Here is a 14,562-nt window from a genome sequence, read left to right as displayed (position 1 = left end):
TAACTGTTATTTTGTCTATCTTTCATGTGTATGGGTGCTATGTTTTGCAGATGGAGTTCAGAGATTATGATAACCTTGACACTTTGCTTGTTGTGCCGAGGGAGAAGTGAACCTTCAAGGTCTCCATTAATACCCACTGTAACTGGTCGCAACTGCATTTCATAAACAAGATGCTCTAAGAGAAAAGAGAGTACGAAGCAATCAAGCGTATGTGCTTCCGTATGTTGTTGGACGTCTATCGACAAGGCTACTTTTGCGTTGGTTTTATACAAAACATCATGGTTTGTCGAATCACTAAAATAGAGCCAATAGACCCTGAGTTATGATTTGCCATTGGCAAGAGCAAAGCGCCTTTATCCAAGCATGAGTTTTACCTTATAACCAAGCTAAAGTTTGGCCTATTGCCCTATATATTCATATGACCGTACAAGGTCATTCTCGATAAAATTCATACGAGATACTAGAATGGGCAACAAAGTGTTAAGCTCCAAGAGTTGTTTGATACGTTCCGATGAGGCAAGTTTCAGTAATCAGTAGACGCAACCAAGATGGCACTTGTCTTGATTATCAATAATATTTTATTTGGTCAAGACTACGGAAGATGGGTGATGCCTTGGCTCTTGTCATTAGTGGAGGACATCGATGCTTGGAATGTCTTCCCTTAGGGTCACTGTGTTTGGAGGCTAATTGAGAAGTATTTATTGAAAGGGTTCGAAGTTCCTGTTGCAAACTTGCAGAAGGATAATCGTTTACGTTACAACCTTTATAGATTTACGTGGGTGATACAAGTGTTGTCACGTAACAGTTTTTAGTTTCTTTTTGACATAAAAATTTATTGTGGCAGTCGTTTATCATTTACGGTATGATAATGGTTACAATTGACTTGTAGTTCTAGGCAATGGAGGCAATTCCTATTTTTCAAAAATTAATTGCTCCCTCTGATCCAAAGGATGACATTTACCCACGTATGTACAGATGGCAGTGCAATCAGAAGCCGAAGGACTTTTACAAGGTGGATGAGAAGTTGAAGTCATCTCAGCAAGTAAGGCAACAGCTATTAATTTGTCTTGTGAATTTGTAAACTATTTATCAAAATAATAGCAATGTACATATTTTGCAATTGTGGGTAGATGAAACCTTGGAGGCCACATCAGAATATTGGGTAGACATTGATGTCCCTCTATCTGAGGGACATCAGTCCATGCCAATAAGGCAAATGGAGGATCGAGCAGAATGGGGTATCGATGCAAGAATAAAGAGAAGAAACCTAAAAGAGAAAAAAGTCGTTGGTCCCCGTTAAGCAAATGTGCATCGTTACTTCTAGAAACGACGAGCACTCATGCCCTGAGTTGATGAAGGAAAGGGACAACCATGGCAATGTGAGTGAACCGTATTTTTCCCACACTGATGAGCAGACCCATAAACTTCCACCTCCTTAATGATCAATAAAACGTGCTCAGACACACAATGGTTCTGATCTACTGGTAAGAACGGTTCTTATGGTTTAGGGTCAACAATTCCATATTTGATTATCGAATAACCCAGTAATATCTGTTATTGCAGTTGAGCAAGATGAGGAAAGTCAATGATGGTGTAATCACAGTTCATCAGTTAAGATGGGTTATGCGGAAGCATAGAAGGGACATGTTGGAGCTGAAAGGTTCCATTCAGTCATTGAAGGATGCAATTCAAACATTGGAGGATCGTATTATTGGTCAGATTCTAGACGGTATGAAATTACAAGTACGTTCTTTTAGCTTCGTTCATATATTGATGGTTTACGTTTAACGAGTTTAGGCCTATTTTTAATTTTGGGTTTAGGGTTTAACATATATTATAAGTTAACGGATTTTCTCATTTGTCTCTTTCTCTAAGGTGGTCCTTCCTCTCACCATGATGGTTCACAACACGATTATGCTAATGATAGGCAAGATGATGAACTTGGTGTTGACGATCAAGAAATTGACCATGACATGGTTGGTATTGAAGGAGATAATGTAACTCACACCGATGAGGGTCTTGATGAAAATGTGGAAGGAGATGGGAACCTTTAATCAGTTGATGCTGAAAAAGACCATATGCCTCATGCCGATGCGGTTGTCAATGATGATATGAGAAGGGATAGGAACTTTCAATCAGTTGTTGCTGAAGGAGACCATGTACCTTAGAGCACTTATGAAGGCAGCGCATCATGGTTGTTGTCACTAGATTCGTCTGATGTCCAGCATTGTGAATCGTTAACTTCATACCCAACTAACTGGGCATAGGTTACAATGGCCAGCAAATACATCGTAAGCCCATACATTGACCCATTGGTGAATTGTCGGGACGTCAAGAACTCGATGGTGGAAGCATACAAAGCATTCAAAAAAGATAAGCGTTTGTGGCAAGCACATAAATAGCATTGCAAATACTATTCGTTCTGAAATTTTAGGGTACCCAGCCTTTTAAATTTGGTATGTTACATGTGCAGGTGTAACGTTGGGATCTTATGGGATCAAGGGCCTGAGTTTTTCATGTCATTAAAGGACCTTGAAGAGGAAATGACAAGTGAACAAATTGATGCATGCCTCATCGTATTGTGTAAGCGACTTATAGGGTCGAAGTACAAGTTGTACAACACCCGTGTATGCATGGTTGATACAATATTCTTCATAAGTTTATTTGAGCAGCTTTCAATTATGAAACTACGTGTGTGTATTGGACTTCATGACTGTTGTTGATTTCTCACGTAAGTGCACGTATCGTTAACAAGTAATGTAGTAATGAAGTAGAGTATCGTTCCTACAAAGAATTGTTTAATTCCTACTGTTAATTACTAAAATTATAACACCCTAATTTTATCGAAACAATTAAAATAAAAAAAATTAAAACTAATAAACTAAAATTAAAATTAAATAATAAATAAAACTCACTTAACTACCTGACCTAAGATTATAATATCCCTCAATACTTCATCTGATTATGGTCTTTCTCTCTTAACTTAGTTTAATGGATTAAGTTTCTAACCTAGAGTCCTAAATTATTTATAAGTCTTTGTCGAGTTTCTCATAAAAATACCTATCCTAATTAATTTACTATATATCTATGCAAATTAAATTGAAGAAAAATTCATTAAGTTTGTGCTCTAATCTTGGCTACATATGGCTTATAAGTGTATGTCTACCCTATATGCAAATCAAACCATGTCAAGCCCAGCTTTATAATATACTTGCCATGTCATTCATGTACTTGATAGCATGTCTGCATACTTGGATGCCTCGAAAAATCGTTAAAAGTCAGTATCGTACCTAGTGGTACAATTAAGTTGATTAAAGCCTCGAACTAGTCCAAATAGAGATTTTAGGATGTATTTGAGGGTTATTGAATCTTAGAATGTCTTAATATGGTGATTTGGACTTCGAAGATTGATTTGGAGTCCAATCAGTAATTTTTATAACGTAAGGGCAAAATGGTCATTTTGTCACCCAAGGGCAAAATTTGAATGTTGGAAGAGATTTTTGACCAATTTTGACTAGTTGGAACATAATTTGAATTTGAGGAGTGAAAAATAAATTTTAATTCTGAGCATAAGGGCAAAACTGTCATTTCACATGTCCACAAGGACGTAATGGGAATTTTTAAAATTTTACACCATCATGACACTTGTCAAGCCCATGAATTTCACCTATTATCATTTTTATATCTTGGATAATTAAGGTATTATATGTGGTGGTAAGAGAATGCTTAATTGTTAAGTTTTAACCATGGACCAATCAAGTGGCGACACGTGTCAAGTTTTTATTGTTTTACAATTTCCTTTATAAACTTAACAAAAACTGTCAAGCCCAGCTCTACAATATGTTTATTATGTCATTCTTACATAAGAATGCATGTTTGCTTACTTGGGTACCTCGAAAATCTTTAAAGAACGACAATGTACCAAATGGTACAATTAAGTTGAATTAAGCCTCGAATTAGTCCAAATAGAGATTTTCAGATGAAATTGAGAATTTTAAAACCCCAGAATGACTTGAAATGGTGATTCAGAGTTCGAGGATCAATTTGGAGTCAAATTGGAATTTTCATGATCTAGGGCAAAATGGTCATTTTGCCACCCGAGGTTAAGATGTGAGTGTTGGATGAAATTTTTGACTAAGATTGATCATTTGGAGTATAATTTGAGTTTGAGAAGTGAAGAATTTTAATTTTGGCATTTTTTCGAGGATAAATGTAAAATAGTCATTTTGCCACTCTAGGGGTAAAATTATAATTTTACACCACCCAACACTTGTCATGCCCATGTATTTCAGCCATTAGCATTTTATATCATGGATAATTGAAGGATTTTATGTGGTGGTGGAAGAAAGCTTAATTATTAAGTTTTTAAACATGGACCAATAACATTGTGACAAGTGTCAAGCTTGGATTATTTTATTATTTGGCTTTAAAAATCAGCCCATAACCCTCCCAACTCATTTATCTTGGTCGACCAAAGAGAGAAAAAGAGAAAAAAAGGAAGAACAAAAACTCTTGAGAGAAAAATTCAAAGGGGAATTGTTGATTTTCAAGGAATCAAGCCATTAAAGGTAAAATTTCTTAATTCTAGCTTGTGATCTACCTTTCCTATGCATTATTTTGCATTTTTCATGGTTGAATCACAAGATATCATGAAAGGATAATGTGCTGATCAAATCTTAGGAGAGAGAATTTGATGATGAATTTAGTTAGAAAACATGTTATTCTAGTGTTTTTAGTTGTTTGGTGATGTGTAATATGAAAAGCAAGCAAGAAAAATTCATGTTCTTACATCACCTTCATTGACCGAATATTCCATGTGGAAAATTGATGATGAATTTGATTGAATTTCAAGTGATTTGATTAGGAATGAATGATTTATGGTGTGAGAATCAAGCATGAAAAATTATATTGTTAGTGCACTCACCATGGCCGAATTTTTCAAGAGAAAATGTGAGGATGATTTTGCCACATTTCAAGTTATTTAAATTGTGTTTAATGATTTAGAGTATTGGGAGAGAAATGGAATTGTTTGTAGTTGAATTAGACGTATTGGCTAATTAATCGGGTGATAGATTGAATTAGGCCAATACCATTTTATTTAGGTACATAATTGAATTTATATTGAACACCGTATTTAGATAGTTACCTGAGTATTTCACATCCCATTTCATGCATTAGTATAGAGCCTGAATTGGTTTTACAACGGTTTAGCAAAAATGTAGCAAATTGCTTATTGTGCATTATGTCTAGGTGGTGAGCATTCTGGCAAGAGTAAAGAGGTAGTATATGAGGATCAAGAATCAGAGTATCCCGAATTTGATTTCTATTACAGTGAGTAACCTTATTATCGTCTTAATTATCTAAAGTATGTTTTTATCCGATTTTGTAATTTTATGGAAAATGTGTTTAAATGAAATGATTTTATAAATTGTTTTGAAATTTAATGATGACTTGAAAATGGAGTAATTGGAGACTACTTGCTGTAATGTAAATTATGTTTTGAATTGAATGGCTTATGATAATGTGGGCATGAATGGCTGGATGGGTATTTGTGTTGAAAATGTATAAACTGTTGTTTGCCTTGATAGGCTGGATAATGATAAAATTGCCATGTCATGCTGTTGAATTTTTATTTAATTGGTGGGTTATAGATTGGTCACTACAGTTGCTGGTTCTGTGAACCAGCCTTTTTGAGGGCCATGAAATTCGGGTATATTCTTACCTCAGTTGAGGAGGCGCGTAGGATAACTCTTGAGGAAAAATTTTAAAGTTCACTTCACGTCAAACCACCATGTGAGGGTGAACTCAGCCAACGTCAAGGAACGGCTATGTTTTCAAAATAAAAACATGATTTATGCGTACATGACTTTTTAACAGCCTTGGTGGACTTGGTTAGGATAGCCCTAGGCCAAGGTATCCCTGACAATTGAGTATGAGAATGATTTTGGCACGAGCCAAGCTTTTGAGGAAATCATAAGCCTCGTTGTTTATTTGGGTGAAATGAATCTATTTTATCTTATTAAAATAAGTTCGAAATGCTATGAATCATTTTTATGCTAATCTATTTTATCTGTCTCCATTTACTCAGTTTTAGATATTTTAGATGATATTTGTTTACTCACTGAGATTATATAATCTCATCACCCTTCTTTTTACCCATTTCAGGCTCAAAATAGTCGGTAGATAGCTCATTTCGTTGAGGGCTGTAGTTGGACTTGCATCCTCAAAAACTGTAGGTTCACAACCTTCATTACTTTTAGTCATTCGAGGGCCCACATGTCATTGTTAAATGTTTTGAATACCTAGCTGCGTGTGCTACTGTATGTAAGAATTTATTTTACTTTTACGCTGTAAAAATTATTTACGTAGCGTTCTATAAAAATTGTTTTATGAAAAATTGAAGTATTTTATTCATTATTTTTATTTTATTCCATTAGCTATAATTTCACTTTAAATGAATGTTTTAGATATCTAAACTTATTTTCGGTTATGAAATGTGTAAATTTCTCTCATATACTATATTTTAGCTGGTTTCAAAATTTTTAGGAAAAATGACCAAAATACCCCTGTATAGTTGAAACTTCTCTTTGACTGTTTTTGAATTTAAATTGGTTCATATCACTTTAAAACATGATTTTAGTAACTAATACTCACAGGGGAAGCGAGAAAACTGATGTTAAGCCTTGCGAGGTTTCGATTGGCATTTCGGGTAATGAATGTCTATCGGGACATCGCGGTGGTTGTCACGGGCTCGATGGGAGTTTCAGGTCGTGACAAAAACTCTCCCATTCACTATCTCATTGCTATCTAAGCCAAAGAACAAAGAGGGAAAGAATAGAAAAACTCTAAGGAGGAAAAATTCAAGAGAAATTCTTTGGATTTCCAAAAAACGAAGGGATCAGAGGTAAGATTTCGCGATTTAGCTTAAGATCTACCTTACCCATGCTTTCTTTTTCATTTTCTATGGTTGAAACTCAAGTTTTCATGATGGAAGCATGCTGGCTGAATCAAGGGGGGGGGGGGGGGGGGAGGTTTTTAGGATAGGTTTTGCTAGATCTCATGTTATCTAGGCATTTTTAGTTGTTTGTGATATTCGGTGTGAAAAACAAGTAAGAAAATAACATGTTCTTCATCAAACCCTAATTGGCCGAATTCTATAGGGAATATTTTGAAGATGAATTTTGTCATATTTCATGTTAACTAGCTCGTATTTGATGATTCGTGATGTCGGATATCAAAAACGGTTATCGAAAAATATAGTTCCTTTAGTAAACGACTTGAACGATAATGAGAAAATTATAGTAAATGGACTTAGAATTGATTTCTAATGAGGTATACGGACTTATTGGAGAACCGAAAGTGCAATGAATCTATTTGGAGTTGAATTGGATGTTTTGGCTAATTAAATAGTGTATAGTGCGAGTTAGGTTGAATACCATTTCAGTCCAACAACAATTGAACCTATGTAGAACACCATCTTTAAGTGATTATTCGAACACTTCTCATTCAATTTCATACATTCATAAAGAGCCTAAAATAGTCTTATAACAGTTTGACACAAGTGTATCGAATTACTTGTTGTGCATTATGTATAGGTGGTGAGCCCTTTGGTAAGAGTAAATATATCGTACCCGAGGACTATGAGTTAGAGTACTCCAGTTATAGTGAGTAACAAACTTTCATCTTAACTATCTAAAGTTGTTTCTACTTGTTTTTATGTTTTAAAGAATAATGAGTTTAAATTGTAAATTATTATGTTTTAAAATTGAAGTGTTGGTTAAACGAAATGAGATTTATAACTTGTTTTGAAATCGAATACTGGTTGTGGAAATTGAGTAAGTGGAGACTATATACTCGTGTTTGATATATGGTTTGAATTGATGGCTTATGACAATGTGATGGCATGAACGGCTGGATTTGTGTCTGTGTGGAATATATAAATTGTTTTGTTTTACCTTGACAGGCTAGGTAATATCATATTAGCCATGTCATGCTGCTGAAATTTTTATTGATTTGGTGGGGTAAGTGATTAGCTTACTACAGTGGGCGGGTTTTCGTGGACTAGCCTATTAAAGGGGCACAGTAAATCCCGTTATATTTTACCTTAGTAGGAGAGGCACCGAGGGCATCTCCTAAGGTAGTTTAGAGTTCACTTCACATGGAACCACCACGTGAGGGTGAAACTCAGCCAACGCCAAAGAATGACTACGTTTTTAAACGTAAAAACATTTTTTATGTGTATATGTTAATTTAACAACCTTGGAGGACTCGGTTGGATGCCCGGCGTAAGGTGTCATCGAGTACGAGTTTTGTCACGAGCCAAGTTTTAAGAGAGTCATAAGCCTTACTGATTATTTTTGATGAAATGTAATTGTTTTATATGGTTGAAATGAGTTTTAATGTTATGAATCATCTGATGAAGAGATGTTTTAATTGTCTCAATTTACTCAGTTTTAGATGTTATAAATGAACTTTCCTTACTCACTGGGTTTATAAAAACTCACCCCTTCTTTTCACCCATTTCAGGTTCAAAGCAGTCTGTAGACAGTCGATTTTGTCAAGGGTTTGCTTTTGGATTTGCACCCTTAGAAATCGTAGGTCTACAGTCTTATTTATTTTTGTTATTTTGGGGCTCACATGGCATTGTAAAATATTTTTGTATACCCTTGCGCTGTGTGTTATTATGTATATGAATTTATTTTGTTACTACGCTACAGTAATTGTTTGCGTAGAATTTTATAAATATTGTTTTATATGAAAATAGAATATTTTATTCAATATTTTTATTTAGTTCTATTAGTTATAAATTCACTTTAAAAAGATGATTTAGACACCTAGATTTATTTTTTTATATGAAATGCATATTTTTCATTCATATATTGTATTTTTAGCAGGTTTCAAAATTTTTGGGTAAAATGACAAAAATACCCCTGTGCTGTAGAAATTACTTTTTGATTGTCTTTGATTCGAAAATCATCTATATTCCTTTAAAACATGATATTTAGTAACTGTTGCTCACAGAGGAGGCGGAAAACTGATGCTAGAGCCTTGCGAGGTTTCGGTTGACATTTCGGGTAAGGTTTGTCTATTGGGATATCTCGACGGTTGTCAAGGGCTCGAAGAGAGTACCGAGTTGTGACAAACTACCTAATCAACTAAGTGTATTCGATCATACACTATTTTATTCAAGGTCTACCTAAATCTCCTTCGTCAAGGTTTAACTTAGGTTTCCAATTTAATCTAATTGGTGATCAAACAATTAGAAGCATTAAGAACAGAATAAAATAAACAACTTAAATCTATCAAACATAACTAAAAGAGAGATAAATAATTCAGACTATATATTGAGTTCAATCATAATCTTAGATTAAGAATTTAGTTCCCCATCAAGTCACACATCATCATCGAATAAAGTTTAAACAATAAAAACAAACTAAGAAAATAAGAGAATAATCAAAAAGAATAAACTCAAGAATTATAATCTTGATCTTCCAAGTCTTCTTGAATCCTTTAAAATCTTCTTAGCTTCAATGACTTTGTGGCTCGACTCTCAGCTTATAATCTAGTGTTTTCTTTCTCTTTTCCCCTCAAGTCCTCTGAAAGGTTGTTTTTATAGGCTTTGAAGTTAGGCCAAGTTGGGTGAAGAAAGAAGTCAATTTCAACTGAGATTTCCTTATCAAACTATGTAAGTCGCAGCGTTACCCAATTAATTAATAGAAATCGCAATTGCTCTAGGACTACTACAGTATGTCAACTTTGACAAGATTTTCAACCATCCTACAGGCCTAACTGGGCAAAGTGGTAAACATAAAAGTTGTAGATCTTTCTCTTAGCTTTCTAATAGTCTTAGAATAGCTTCATTTGGAGCTTTTCAGAGAAAGTTATGGCTAAAATACCGAAACATATGCAGTGCAAGTCTGCACCTCAAAATTGCTCTCCTTCTTTCACTAAAATTCTTCTTTCAAACACCTACAAAAGCACAAATAAATCAATAACAAAATATCTTAACCACATTAACACCAAATTAAGCAAAAAATTAATTGAGATTAGATTGACTCACCTAAAATAATTAATTTAAAATAATTAAATAAAATTTACTAATTTTTATGCATTACTACTAAAACTAAGCCAAATTATTATCAAAATTGTGCTCAAATAACTCTATATTATAGAGTTATCACACCCCCAAACTTAAGATTTTGCTAGTCCTCGAGCAAAACATAGAAAAGGACCTAACTTATGACAACAAATTCAGTTAATGAAAACTAAAATAAATATAGTTACTACTATTACTAGAGATAAAGTGCACCAACTCAATGATTCCTTTAAAATTTCCTCAAAAGTATCTCTATCAATCATTAACCTCAGGAAAAATATAGGCATCATTTAAATTCATGTTTCAATTCTAATGTAAGCACATTCTCGAATGGATTTTCGTGTATGTGTGAAATCTTTTACCAAAAATATCATGATATCCGGATGAGTTTATGCCAACACAAATTTCATATTAGTACTAGATTTCCATAGGTTTACTTTTCATCTCTCTCTTCACTAATGTAGACCAATACAAAGCTAGGAATCAATAGGACTTTATAAAGCTTGTAATGTATGGCTAGGGTCAAGATATGATAAAAGATATTAATGTGGCTCAAATCATCCTAAGCACATAATTATTCTAGGACCTATATATATATAGAGCTTTATTTTTCTTCCCTAAGTACACCTTTTCTTCCGCATTTGAACTTTTTTTTTCATTGAACACATTTTTTTTTCAATTTCATAATTTTACACCCCCAAACTTATTTTCTTTTTATTGTAGGTAGTGGGGTTATTTTTCATATTTTGAACTTCTTCTTTTTTTTTCTTTCACATCAACATCACCTTTCCACCTTTTTCAACATTTAGCTCAATTTATATTTCCTAAAACAATATACATGCTTAGGAGTGAAGGTTGTAAAATTGAAAATTTAATTTTAAAGCTAGGCTCAATATTATGTAGTTAAACAAAGAAAAGGGAAATTAGGTTCAAAAGGGGTATACCAGGGATAAAAATTTAACAAGGTTGGCTTTTTAGGCTCAAACGGTCCAATGATGACCTAAATCATCTCCCTAACTAAGTATTGCCTAAGATTTCACCTCAAGAGAAAATCAAGTAAATTCTAGAATTCATGACATAATCTAAAATTCATATCAATATAAACCTTCTCTAGATATTCGGAATAATTCAAAGTAAAACATATAGTGCTCAAAATTGTGGAAATCACATCCTAACAATGATACTTAACAAAAAATTTATCATGAATTCAAACAAAAACCTTATTCACCAAAAACTAACAATATAAGACAACTAGTTATCATCATTGGATAAAAAAAATCATTGAAAAAAATTGGCACAACTTTACTCTAGATTCCTAAAATTCAAACAAGAAATAAATTCATTTACCAACTAATCCTAAATTATTTATAACTACGTATGCAAATAAAATTAAATCTAAAACTTTCACAGGATATTCATTACCAGAAAAATAAATTCACCCCCCCTCCCAAACTTAAACTAAACATTGTCCTCAATGTTAGAAAAAATAAAGAAAAAATAAAAAAACTCCCCTGATGATTGGATGAATTTTTGAAAAGCTCTAATCCTCCTCCTTATTGTTATCATCTTCATTGTCACTTGTAGGAATTTTTTTTTACTACAAAAAATAAATAAATAAATAATGTAGAGAAATAATAAATAAAAATAACTAAAAAGAAAATAAATAAAAAAAGTCTTTGTTAGGTAATGGGTAAATGGGTTAGTGGGTAAGTGGGTAAATGGGTTAGTGGGTAAGTGGGTAGTAGGTAAATATGTAATGGGTAGTCCAAATAAAAAAAAAAAGGATTTGGGTTAGGTTAGTGGGCTGCCCAATGTTGGTAGCTCAATGAAGGGTGGTGGGTAATGGTTGGCAGCCCATTTCAGGGGGGGTCGTGGCTTACCCCACGTGGGAGGCATGGGCCACATTCAAATGGCCCCCTTTTCTTTTTTTTTTTTGGAGCAGCGGCTCACGTTATTTACACCTCGCTAGGTCGCGGTTTCCCATAGTGGGAGTTATGGCTTACCACTTTTTTTTAATTTTTTAATTTTTTCATGTTTTTTTTGAAATTTTTTTTGAAAATTGTTTTTTGAAATAAAATTTTTTTATATGAATTTTTTTTTGATAAATTTTTGTGAAATATGTTTTTTTCTTGAAATTTTTTTGAATTTTTTTTTTGATTTTTTTTACATGAATCTGCATAAATAAAAAAGAGTGTAAATAATTTAATAATTAAATAAATAAAAATAAAAATAAAATAAAAAGAAAGTAAGTTAGAGTGCTTGGGTTGCCTCCCAATAAGCGCTTCTTTATAGTCACTACCTTGACTTTGGTTGAGGTTTGAGTTTGCATGGAAAAAGCTTGAGGTATGAAAGTAGCCTTCTCCTAAGATGAGGTTGTAATGCCTTTAACTCAAGATTTGATGCTTGCTTAACCCAAGGTGGTGGAATAGGCTGAGTCTTATCTAACTTCTCAAATTTAGTTCTTTTTGAATAATGTGCTTTTGCTATAACCTCATTAGGTAAATTATCAACTGTATCCAGAAAAAGTATGCGAGGCACATATGGCTTGACTTGTGGTGATGTAGATATTTTCTCTTCTTGCTTAATTTCTTCATCTTGAACTTGATTGCTGGAAGTACTTCCTTTATCTACTTTATCTCCATCATCTTGAAGTCTATTATTGATGGCATTAGCTAGTTGATCCATTTGTATCTCAAGATTTCGGATTGATTCTGCCTGACTTTGAATGATGGCATCAGTCCTTGTCATGAAGGCATCTGTCTTTGTCATGAATTGTATGAACATATCCTCCATTGAAGGCTTTTTCTCTAGCATAGGAGCTCTAACTTGTGACTGAAAATCATTATGGAAAATAGGCTATGATGAATATGTAGGACCATGATCATTACTCCATGAAAAATTCTTGTGATTCCATCCTGAATTGTAATTGTTGCAGTATGACTTATTTTATTGCCCATTGAAGCTTTCATAAAATTGCATTGATTCGTAATAGGCTGGACAACAATCACTTGAATGCCTATCTCCATAAAACTCACATGTAACAAAAGGACTTTGAAAAGCATTATCACCCAAAGTGTTAATTTTATGAGACAAAACATCTACTTGGTTGGCTAAAACATTGATTGCATCCAATGCATAATCACTGCCAACGTTCTTAGGCACAAATTGTTCAGATGGCCACACATAGTTCATCACCTCAATTAAAAGTATCTGAAACTAAAAAGAAAAGTTTGAAGTAAGATTAGGAATGCTTGGTATTAATATTAACAAGAAGAATTAAAAATCAATTCCCCAGCAACGGCGCCAAAAACTTGTTGTTGATTTCTGACGCAAGTGCATGTATCGTTAACAAGTAATATAGTAATGAAGTAGAGTATTGTTCCCACGAAGAATTATTTAATTTCTACTGTTAATTACTAAAATTATAACACCCTAATTTTATCCAAACAATTAAAATAAAAAAAATTAAAACTATAAACTAAAATTAAAATTAAATAATAAATAAAACTCACTTAACTATCAGACCTAAGATTATAATATCCCTCAATACTTCATCTGATTATTTACTCTCTCTCTTAGCTTAGTTTAATGGATTAAGTTGCTAATCTAGAGTTCTAAATTATTTATAAGTCTCTGTCGAGTTTCTCATAAAAATACCTATCCCAATTAATTTACTATATGTCTATGCAAATTAAATTGATGAAAGATTCATTAAGTTTGTGCTCTAATCCTAGCTACATATGGCTTATAAGTGTATGTCTACCTTATATGCAAATCAAACCACCTAATCAACTAAATGTATTCGATCATATGCTATTTTATTCAAGGTCTACCTAAATCTCCTTTGTCAAGGTTTAACTTAGGTTTTCAATTTAATCTAATTGGTGATCAGGCAATTAGAAGCATTAAGAACAGAATAAAATAAACAACTTAAATCTATTAAACATAACTAAAAGAGAGATAAATAATTCAGATTACATATTGAGTTCAATCATAATGTTAGATTAAGAATTTAGTTCCCCATCAAGTCACAAATCATCATCGAATAAAGTTTAAACAATAAAAACAAACTAAGAAAATAAGAGAATAATCAAAAAGAATAAACTCAAGAGTTATAATCTTGATCTTCCAAGTCTTCTTGAATCTTTCAAAATCTTCTCAGCTTCAATGACTTTATGGCTCGACTCTCAGCTTTCAATCTGGTGTTTTCTTCCTCTTTTCCCTTCAAGTCCTCCGAAAGGTTGTTTTTATAAGCTTTGAAGTTAGGCCAAATTTGGTGAAGAAAGAAGTCAATTTCAGCTGGAATTTTCTTATCAGACTATGTAAGTCGCAGCCTTACCCAAGTAATTAATAGAAATCGCAATTACTCTAGGACTATTGCAGTGTGTCAAATTTGAAAAGATTTTTGACCATCTTACAAACCGAAATAGGCAAAGTGGTAAACATGAAAGTTGGAGATATTTTTC

This window comes from Theobroma cacao, chromosome 8, assembly GCF_053813885.1.
Source record: "Theobroma cacao isolate CCN51 chromosome 8, ASM5381388v1, whole genome shotgun sequence".
NCBI lineage: Eukaryota > Viridiplantae > Streptophyta > Magnoliopsida > Malvales > Malvaceae > Theobroma > Theobroma cacao.
This window is presented reverse-complemented; position numbering follows the sequence as displayed.